Source organism: Oryctolagus cuniculus, chromosome 21 (assembly GCF_051225735.1).
Source record: "Oryctolagus cuniculus isolate XC-2025 breed Fujian yellow rabbit chromosome 21, ASM5122573v1, whole genome shotgun sequence".
Lineage (NCBI taxonomy): Eukaryota > Metazoa > Chordata > Mammalia > Lagomorpha > Leporidae > Oryctolagus > Oryctolagus cuniculus.
This window is the reverse complement of record NC_142887.1, coordinates 43,123,650-43,133,998: the sequence shown is the minus strand read 5'-3', so window position 1 is coordinate 43,133,998 and position 10,349 is coordinate 43,123,650. Positions and strand designations below refer to the sequence as shown.

The 10,349-nt window shown below is 38.1% G+C and overlaps 1 pseudogene; it reads right to left on the bottom strand.

The window, feature by feature from the left end:
• Positions 1-8,262: 8,262 nt before the first annotated feature.
• LOC149119967 (U6 spliceosomal RNA) lies at positions 8,263-8,330 on the bottom strand (annotated as a pseudogene).
• Positions 8,331-10,349: the final 2,019 nt, after the last annotated feature.

Below are 10,349 nucleotides of genomic sequence, written 5' to 3'. Positions count from 1 at the left end.
TGTCGGACCAACTCTGCTGCTTTGGGGATTTTTTTAGTACATCTGACATTTGGAAATTTAGACAATAGTATAGTTAAAATGAGATGTACCAAGTAAAGTATTTATTTTTATTCTGATACATATTTTGGAATTCTTCTAAAATTCCTATTGAGTATCCTTGTTAAATTTAGTTGCATCCCAGGTTAAGACTTATTGGAGGCAGGCTCCATGGCTCAATAAGCTAATCCTCCACCTGCGGTGCAGGCACACCAAGTTCTAGTCCTGCTGGGAGAGCCAGATTCTGTCCCAGTTGCTCCACTTCCAGTCCAGCTCTCTGCTATGGCCCAGGAGTGCAATGGAGGATGGCCAAAGTGCTTGGGCCCCGTACCTGCATGGGAGACCAGGAGGAAGCACTTGGCTCCTGGCTTTGGATCAGTGCCATGTGCCAGCTGCAGCACACTGGCGGCAGCGGTCACTAGGGGGTAAACCAACAGAAAAAGGAAGACCTTTCTCTCTGTCTCTCTCACTGTCCACTCTGCCTGTCAAAATAAAAAATAATTTTTATAAAAAGACTTATTGGAGCCACTTTAGTGATTACACCCATGAAACTTTGTTAATAAATGCAAATAGAACCTGGGAAAATTGATGTATATCTTATGCTGTAGAGACTTAAGATTGAACATCTTTTTTATCTTTTTTAATTATATAATTTAAAAACAAATTTTAGATTTTTTTTTTACTTTACTAAGTCACAGCTCTGGCCCCATTAATATGACTTAACAATGTTTTTTCCTCTCAGAATTATCTCTATTGTTTCAGTTAACTGCATGCCTTTTCTTTACATTCAGATTCCCTCAGCTGTCAAAGCTTATTCATCTTAATTCTGTTGTTCCTATTTCCCTCCCTTTTATTCTGTCCCTAGGCTAATTGAGATCATGATTCTCCATTCCTTCTGTGTGGTGTCACAGTAGGCTTGAAGTGTTCTTTTTCTCTTCTGATTTCTAAAGAAAGAAATTATGTATTCCCCCAGTTTAGATATTTTAATAATGCACTCTAAAACAAAGGTTAAATGTTCTTAATTTGACAAGAATTTTCGGGGCCAGTGGTGTGGCATAGTGGGTAGAGCCACCACTTGCAGTGCTGGCAGCTCATATGGATCCAGATCTCTGCTATAGCCTGGGAAAGCAGTAGAAGATGGCCCAAGTCCTGGGCCCCTGCACCCATGTGGGAGACCTGGAAGAAGCTCCTTGCTCCTGGCTTTGGATTGGCACAACTCTGGCCATTGCAGCCAACTGGGGAGAGAACCAGTGGATGGAAGACCCCTCTCTCTTCTCTACCTCTCTCTGTGCAACTCTGACTTTCAAATAAATAAATAAATCTTTAAAAAAAGATTTTTTTCTAATTTTAGATTTGTTCTACTTCATTGCCACTTCAGGGTGTGTGTAAGGAGTGCATATCCAGTTTTTCTATTTTGGAATTTGGGGATTTTGTATTAGCTCTGCTGTGTATTCATTTTTCTTGAGCATTGGTGATATCTTCTCCTTAGTTGTATTAAGAGAGAGAGCAATAGCCCTCATGTCTTTTTAGGTAAGTAAGACATATTAAAAACAGAGCATTCAGTATACATTCATAGTATTTTGACTTGTTCAATTGATTTTCCTGACCTCCCTTGGATATTCTTGGTCTTTGCTGTACAACTTTCTATACTCATTAATTCTTTGATATTCCCAAATCCAGAAAATGAATGACTCAACAGCTGTGTTCCTGTATTTGCTGGGACTCAGGGTAAGAAGCAAAGTGGAGGTGTTCAGGAATCTAAAGTTACATGCTACATAGCAAAGCACATCATTTCCTATACAAAGTGACTGGGAAATCCAGAATCTTTTGCACACATATTGGATCCTGAACTATTACTGGACTATTCAGTAAGATTTTAATGTATTTATTTTCTGTGTGTGTGTTTGTATTTCTAAATAAACTCTGCTGGGCTACTTAACATTAACATGTATTGCAGAATTCTTTCATCAGTTTTTACTTTTAAAAAGTTTCTCTTTCAGTTTTATGGGAGAGGGTAGAAGTTTCCTGCTATGTAACTGAAAGTTCATTCATTCATTAAAGTTAAAAATATTTGTTGCAAATTGGTAGAATACTATTAATTCTCATGTGATTTACATGAAACTAAATACATTCTCTATTTTGTTTTGCTTAAAATTTCTGCATGTGTGGACTTCTTTTTTCCTTCTTGCCCCAAATCCCTTTGTGTATTGGGATGGCAAATGGGTTTTACACTGGAGAAAACATGTTATTTTGGCAAAGAAGTACTTAGCCTTCCTGCTTCAAGTATTCAAATATTGCATTGGAAATCAGTATATTTGTTTACTGTACAAATGTCCTTCATACAATTTTGTAATCTTCTGGGATGGGAGAGGAAGCAGGAAATAGGAGGATTATGGGTGGGAGGGATGTTTTGGGGGAGGGGAAGCCACTGTAATCCAAAAGCTGTACTTTGGAAATTTATATTTATTAAAAAAATTAAACAATTTTGTAATCTTCATCTTCCTTTTTATTTCATTCTTTTTTTAAAAAAATTCATTTATTTTACTTGAAAATCAGAGTTACACAGAGAAGGAGAGAGAGAGAGCAGTCTTCCAACCGCTGGTTCACTCCCCATTTGGCCACAATGGCTGGAGCTCTGCCAATCCAAAGCCAGGAGCCAGCAGCTTCTTTTGGGTCTCCTATGCAGGTGCAGGAGCCCAAGGGCCTGGGCCATCCTCTACTGCTGGATAGTAAGTCTTACTTGCCTAAAAAGATGGATAGTAATTTGAGTAGCCAGGACTTGAACTGGCACCCAATTGGAATGTCAGCACTGCAAGCCACAGCTCTACTTGCTACTCCACAGCATCGGCCCCCTAAATTCTTATGAGTATTGCTACACGATTGGAATTTATAATTGATAATGCTGAACAATTGAAACTGTCTTATTTACAATTGTAGGACTGGATATGGCAGTTCTACTTGAAGTAAAGTATGTAGCCTGCTTATTGTATGATTTTCGGAAAAGCATGTATTTATATATAACAGCAGATCTGTTAATCATTTAAAAGTGAATTGTCATGATTACCCAGATGTAAAGAATGCAATATGTGCTAATGAGTTAGCAGTCACAGACATTTAGAATTAGAGGGATTTTAGAACTTTTTCAATACTGCAGTTTTTATGAAAAACTAATAATTTTTTTTATTTGACAGGTAGAGTTATATACAGTGAGAAATCAGAAAGGTCTTCCTTCCATTGGTTCAGTCCCCAGATGGCTGCCACAGTTGGAGCTGTGCCCATCCAAAGCCAGGAGTCAGGTGCTTTCTCCTGGTCTCCCATCCGGGTGCAGGGCCCAAGCACTTGGGCCATCCTCTACTGCCTTCCCGGGCCATAGCAGAAAGCTGGACTGAAAGAGGAGCAACCAGGACTAGAACACTTTGCCCATAAGGGATACCAGCACCACAGGTGGAGAATTAACCAAGTGAGCCACGGCGCTGGCCCCCGATAAATTTACTCTTAACAAAATATCAAAATATCTTATTTAGTATAAAGTTAGTCGTGAAAAGAGACTACCTTGTTGAACACAGAAATTTGAGATTATATTTCTTGGTATTAATTTGCATCTTAAGGCTTATTGCCTAGTTTATTTCAATATTTCAATCTAATATTACTAATAATATCTTGTACTTAGTGGTTCACTGTGTGCCAGACAATATTCTTTTGATTTTTTAAAAGATTTATTTATTTATTTATTTGGAAGTCCGAGTTACACAGATAGTGAACAAGAGGAAGAGAGAGAGTTCCTCCATCTGCTTTTTCATTCCCCAGATGACCTAAAAGGTCAGAGATATGCCAATCTGAAACCAGGAGCCAGGACCTCTTCAGGGTCTCCCATGCAGATTCAGGGGCCCAAGGACTTGGGCCAACTTCCTACTGCTCTCCCAGGCTATAGCAGACAGCTGAATGGAAAATGGAGCAGCCTGGACTTGAACCGGCCTCCATATGGGATGCCCCCACTGCATGCAGTGGCTTTACTAGCTACACCACAGCACTGGCCTCAAGACAATGCTCTAAAATGATGCATTAATTATTCCCAAATATTGAAAAGTGGCATGGTACACATTTGAATGTGTTGTTTTGTACTAGTTGTAGAAAGAGTTTAAAATATATTTAGAGTTGGAAACATACTAGGGGATTCCAATTCAATCCCATCAAGGTGGCATGTGCCAATGCCATCTCACTATTCCAAGTGATCAATTTCAGTTCACAATTGATCATAATGAAAGGACTAAGAGTCAAAGGGAGCACATAAACAAGTCTAGTATCTGCTAACACTAACCGATAGAATAAATAAAGGGGAGAGTGATCCAACATGGGAAGTGAGATACTCAGCAGACTCATAGAATGGCAGATGTCCTAAATAGCACTCTGGCCTCAGAATCAGCCCTAAAGGCACTCGGATCTGGCTGAAAAGCCCATGAGAGTATTTCAGGCATGGAAAGCCAAGACACTCTGGCAAAAAGATCTCTGTGAGTGAGATCCCAGTGGAAAGAACAGGTCTTCAAAGAGGGAGGTGCCTTTCTCTGAAGGGAGGAGAGAACCTCCACTTTGACTATGACCTTGTCTAAACAAGATAAGAGTCGGAGAACTCAAGGGGCTTCCATAGCCTTGGAAACTCATGACTGGTGCATAGGGAGATTACTGATGCCATAAACAGGAGTGTCAATTTGTAAAGTCAACAACAGGAGTCACTGTGCACTTACTCCTCATGTAGGATCTCTGTCCTTAATGTGCTGTACACTGAGGCTTAATGCTATAACGAGTACTCAAACAGTATATTTCACTTTGTGTTTCTATGGGGGTGCAAACTGTTGAAATCTTTACTTAATGTACACTAAACTGATCTTCTGTTAAAAAAAAAAAAAAAAAAGAAAAGAAACTATCAATTCCCAACTTGACTCTCACTGGGATTAAACATGACAATAGGTCTGATCTGATTTCATCATCATTTAAAAAAAATCATCTATTATTTTTCACTTTATGTTTCTGTGTGGGAACAAACTGTTGAAATCCTTACTTAAGGTATACTAAGCTGATCTTCTGTATACTAAGATAATCGAAAATGAATCTTGATGTGAATGGAAGGGGAGAGGGAGTGGGAAAGGGGAGGGTGGTGGGTGGGAGGGACGGTATGGGGGGGAAAGCCATTGTAACCCATGAGACGTACTTTGGAAATTTATATTCATTAAATAAAAGATAAAAAAAAAAAAATAAATAAATAAATATTCAAAAAAAAAATAAAATATATTTAGATTTAAAAATGTAAGCTTTGATCTAAAGGTTTACTTTCCCTTAAGGTGCCTGTTTGGAAACTGAGAGATCATTGAAGTCTCAAGATAGAGTACAACTGATCTTATCCAAGCCTCCTTTATCACATGAGGATGCTAAATGCCAAGCCCAGAGAAGTAAAGTGAATTGTTCAAGGTCACATAGGTAAGTTGTGGCAGGGATAATTCTGTATTAGCATTAGGTATCCTGATACATAGGCCACTGTTCTGTCAATTTTGTACTCCTTCTGGAGTTAAAGATTCTAAGTTGTGGAAAATTGAATTTGGAAATTTAGTGGTTGCTATGTTGTTATGGTGAGAAATTTCTGTGTATAGCTATGAGTTGCTTAAATTTTATTCAATATATTTTTCTAGTATGTTTGCTATTTATTTGAAATGTATAACAAGTAGCTTCATCTATTTGCCAAAAGAATTTTTAAAGATTTATTTATATTATTTGAAAGTCAGAATTACACAGAGAGAGAAGGACAGGCAGAGAGAGTGGTCTTCCATTCACTGGTTCACTCCACAGTTGGCCTCCATGGCTGGAGCTGTGCTGACTGGAAGGCAGGAGCCAGGAGCCTCTTCCTGGTCTCCTATGCAGGTGCAGGGGCCCAAGGACTTGCACCATTTTATAGTGTTTCCCAGGCCATAGCAGAGAGCTGGATAGGAAGTGGAGCAGCCAGGTCTTGAACTGATGCCCCTATGGAATACCAGCACTGCAGGTGGCAGCCTCACCCACTATGCCACAGTGCCAGCCCTTGCCAAAAGAATTTATAGAAGCTATTCCATATATACACTTAACAATTATTTAGTTACTTGACATGAACTATCCCTGCATATTTGAAAATTTTGAATGGTATCACTTGGGTTTTAAGAATGTTATATTTTAGGTCTCTTAATATTTTTAGTGATGATGTTTTAAAGGCCCTTTCTGTTTTATGAAAAATGATAAGGATTTTGTTTTACAATGGCCATAGTATTACTACTTAAAGCAATAGATTAAATAAAACTTTTAAACAAAGTCATTTAATACTGAATTCTAACACACTGGTATATTTTAAAGTGAGAAGCCGGATTTCTTTCAGATATTCTAAAGAAGAATGATAATCAAAATTGAAGACATCTACAGTTTTTAATCACTTGTTTTAAATATTGGTCATAATGGTCCAATTTTGAGTTTAATTTTAATTAGCTTTTAAATGATTCAATATGTTTTATAGAAAAAATTCGGAGAACATAATTATATACTCAACCTCCCTCCCTTCTTTTTCCTTCTTTGTCATTTTTTTTAGCTTATGAAATGACATTTTCAGTTTACATTACATTAAAAAGGGTTCTTGAATCAAGGGACAAGTTTAACAGGCAAAAAGCAAAAAGATCGTAATTTAGAGGGAATATAGACAATGGCTCTAAACAATATTTGAATATCACATCTAAACAATATTTGAATAAATTGATAAATATTTTAATTTCTCCTACTAAAATGCTCAAAGTCTTTAATTATTTATCAAATATTAGTGCAAAATTATGGATTTAAATGATCCCAAAAAGTGATGAATTTTTGTGTAATAAAGTCCAATTTTTGTCAAGGCTTTTTGAAAGTCTCACAGAAAACTTATGTTTGTGAATGGGAAGAATAATACCAAAATATCCATACTACCAAAAGCAATTTGCAAATTCAATGTAATCCCAATCAACATACCAACGATGTTCTCAGAGCTAGAAAAAATGATGCTAAAATTCACATAGAAACATGAGAGATGCTTAACATCTAAAGCAATATTATAAAGCAAAAAAAAGCTGGAGACATCACACCATATTTTAAGACATATTACAGGGGTCAGCACTATGACAAAGCAGGTAAAGTCACCGTCTGCAGTGCCGGCATCTCATATGGGTGCCAGTATGTTTCCCAGCTGCTCCACTTCTTATACCCCTCTCTGGTATAGCCTGAGAAAAAAGTAGAAAATGGCCAAAGTCTTTGGGCCCCTGCACCTGCATAGAGACCTGGAAGAAGCTCCTGACACTTGGATTCAGATCAACAGAGCTCCGGCCATTGTGGCCATTTGGGGAGTAAACCAGTGGATGGAAGACCTCTCTCTCTCTCTGCCTCTACCTCTCTGTAACTCTGCCTTTCAAATAAATATACTGCAAAAAAAAAAAAAAAGAAGAAGAAGTGTTAGCACTGATATAATAACAGACACATAGTTCAATGGAAAAGACTTGGTAGCATAGAAATAAACCCAAATTTCTACCAGCAACTCATATTTAACAAAGGAACTAAAATGAACTGGAGAAAGAAGAATCTCTTTCACAAGTGGTGCAGAGGAACTTGATTATCCATATGTAGAAGCCTGAAAAGAGACTCCAACATCTCTTACACTATGTGAAAGTGAACTCACAGTGAATTAAAATGTAATCATAAGACCCAAACCCAAGTAAACATAGGGAAACTCTAAATATTGTCAACACACAATAGCTTTTGGGTAAGATTCCAATAGCAATAGTCACAAAAATAAAAACAGAGACATTTGAGTATATCCAACTAAGATACTTCTTCACAACAAAGTAAACATCAGAGTGTAGATACAATGAACAGATGGCAGGAAAAATTAAAACTCTGAATGTTTACAGATTTCCAGAACATTTACATGAATTGGAAAAACTCCAAAAAATACAGTGAAGAAACAGGCAAGGATCTGAATAGACATTTCTCAGAAGAAATGTACATGGTCAAAACATGTGAATATGCCCGATGTCACTAGCCATTATGTAAATATAAATCAGAACACCATATCAGTCTCCAACACCTGTGGGAGAATACAACACTCAGGTGTTTGTGTGTGCAGCAAGTGGGTTTAGAGGACCCTGTTCACCTCTGGAGAGCAGAGCCTACAGGGAGGTAAAGAAACCTTACTGCGCAGGGGCATGCTAATCTTCTCTGTATCATTCCAATTTTAGTATATGTGCTGCCGAAGCGAGCACATGTGCTGCCGAAGCGAGAAAGAGATGAAAAGAATTTATCTCAGCTAGCCACTAATATTCAAGAAACAAGGTCTTCAGGAAAGCCAACTCAACTGACATTTTCATGTCATTGTTAAATAAAGGAAAAATTATCTAGGTTCAGCAATACGTAGTTTATAAGAGAAAGACTACAGAGTAATTTCCTTGGCATAGAAATAACTTTTTTTTTTTTTTTTTTTTTTTTTTTTTTTTTTTTTATCCATGAGGGCTTGCTATCACCACCACACACCCACATCCCATATACAAATGCCTGGCTTGAGTGGTAGCTTCTCTGCTTTGAGGCAAGTTTCTGCTAGTGTGCACCCTGGGAGGAGACGGAGGATGGCAGAAGTGCTTGGGTCCCTGCACCCAAATGGGACATCCAGAATGAATTCCCAGTTCCTGGTTTTGGCTTGGTCAAGCTTTGGCTATTGCAAGTGTCTGGGGAGTGAAGCAGTGGTTCCCTCTTCCTGTCACTCTGCCTTTCAAATCAATAACTGTTGTTGGTAATGACTAATAATGATATTCACTGATTGTCAAATTTTGAATCTATTAATTATAGACAATTTCTCTTTGTATTTTTAAACTTTCATAATGTTCTGTAGCCAATTTCATCACTAGAAATAAAAACTTTTCCTCAAAAAAAAAAAAAAAGAAACCTTACTGCTTTCCTAATGTGCTTATTAAGTTCTTGACCAGCGCCTGTTAGTCTTGCCACAAACTTTCTAGTCTTACTACTTTCCTTCTTCTTCTTCTTCTCTGTGACTTGTAAAATAGTATACATTCTATATACTGTGGATACTTTTGATTTATTTTATTCCTTCGGTCTCCTATGAAGTTCCTCCACAAAAGCACAGCCCTCAAAATATTCATTCATTTATGCAGTCTGCAGATTTCATGAGCTACTAAATTCCAAGTAGTATGTTAAAGGCAAGATCTGGGCCTAAGAGAAAAGTGGTCTAAATTCTGTGCCTAGAAGAGGATTTGGGACATAGTAGAACTTCAGTGAAGTGCTATGTGAATGACATGCACTCATTAAATGAGTAATCTAAAGCATACACTTCATTTAAGCAACACAGCAGCCCTACTCACCTCAGGTAGAGCAATTGAGAGGAATAATGTGAACAAAAATAAGACATCAATAAGTTGAATAATAACAGAGAAAAAACAAAATGAGATAGATGCCAACATTACTGAGCTATTTTTGAGGAATTAAATTGATAGAGGGGCTGGCATTGTGGCCAAGTGGGGAAAGCTGCAATCTGTGAGGCCAGCATAACATCTGAGTTCCACTTTGAGTTTAGGAATCTCCACTTCCAATTTAGCTCACTGCTAAACACCTGGGAAACCAGCAGAAGATGGACGAAGGACTCAGGTCCTTGCCACTCATGTGGGAGACTTGGATGAAGCTCCTGACTCCAGCATGCCCCAGGCTCAACTGTTGAAACTCTCTGGGGTGTGAGCCAGCAGATGAAAGCTATCTATGTCTTTCCCTCTCTCTCTAAATCCACCTTTCAAATAATAAAGATTTAATAAACAAATTAACTGATTTCAAAATACACAAAAACATGAACAATACTATATCATTTTTATGCCAAACTGATAAAAAATAACAAATGCTAGAGAGCACATGGGAAAAGAAAACCACCATATATGGTAGGTGAAAACACAAGTTAGTACAGATGTTATGCAGAACAGTATGGTCATTCCTTAAAAAGGATAAAAATTGGGGCTGGCGCTGTTGTGCAGTGAGTTAAAGCCCTGGCCTGAAGGGCCAGCATCCCATTTGGGTGCCAGTTCTAGTTCCAGCTGCTCTTCTTCCAATACAGCTCTCTGCTATCTCCTGGGATAGCAGTAGAAGATGGCCCAAGTCCTTGGGCCCATGCACCCATGAGGGAGACCCAGAGGAAGCTCCTGTCTCCAGGTTTCAGAATGGCATAACTCTGGCCTTTGTAGTCATCTGTAGAGCGAACCAGCTAATGGAGGACCTCTCTGTGTCTC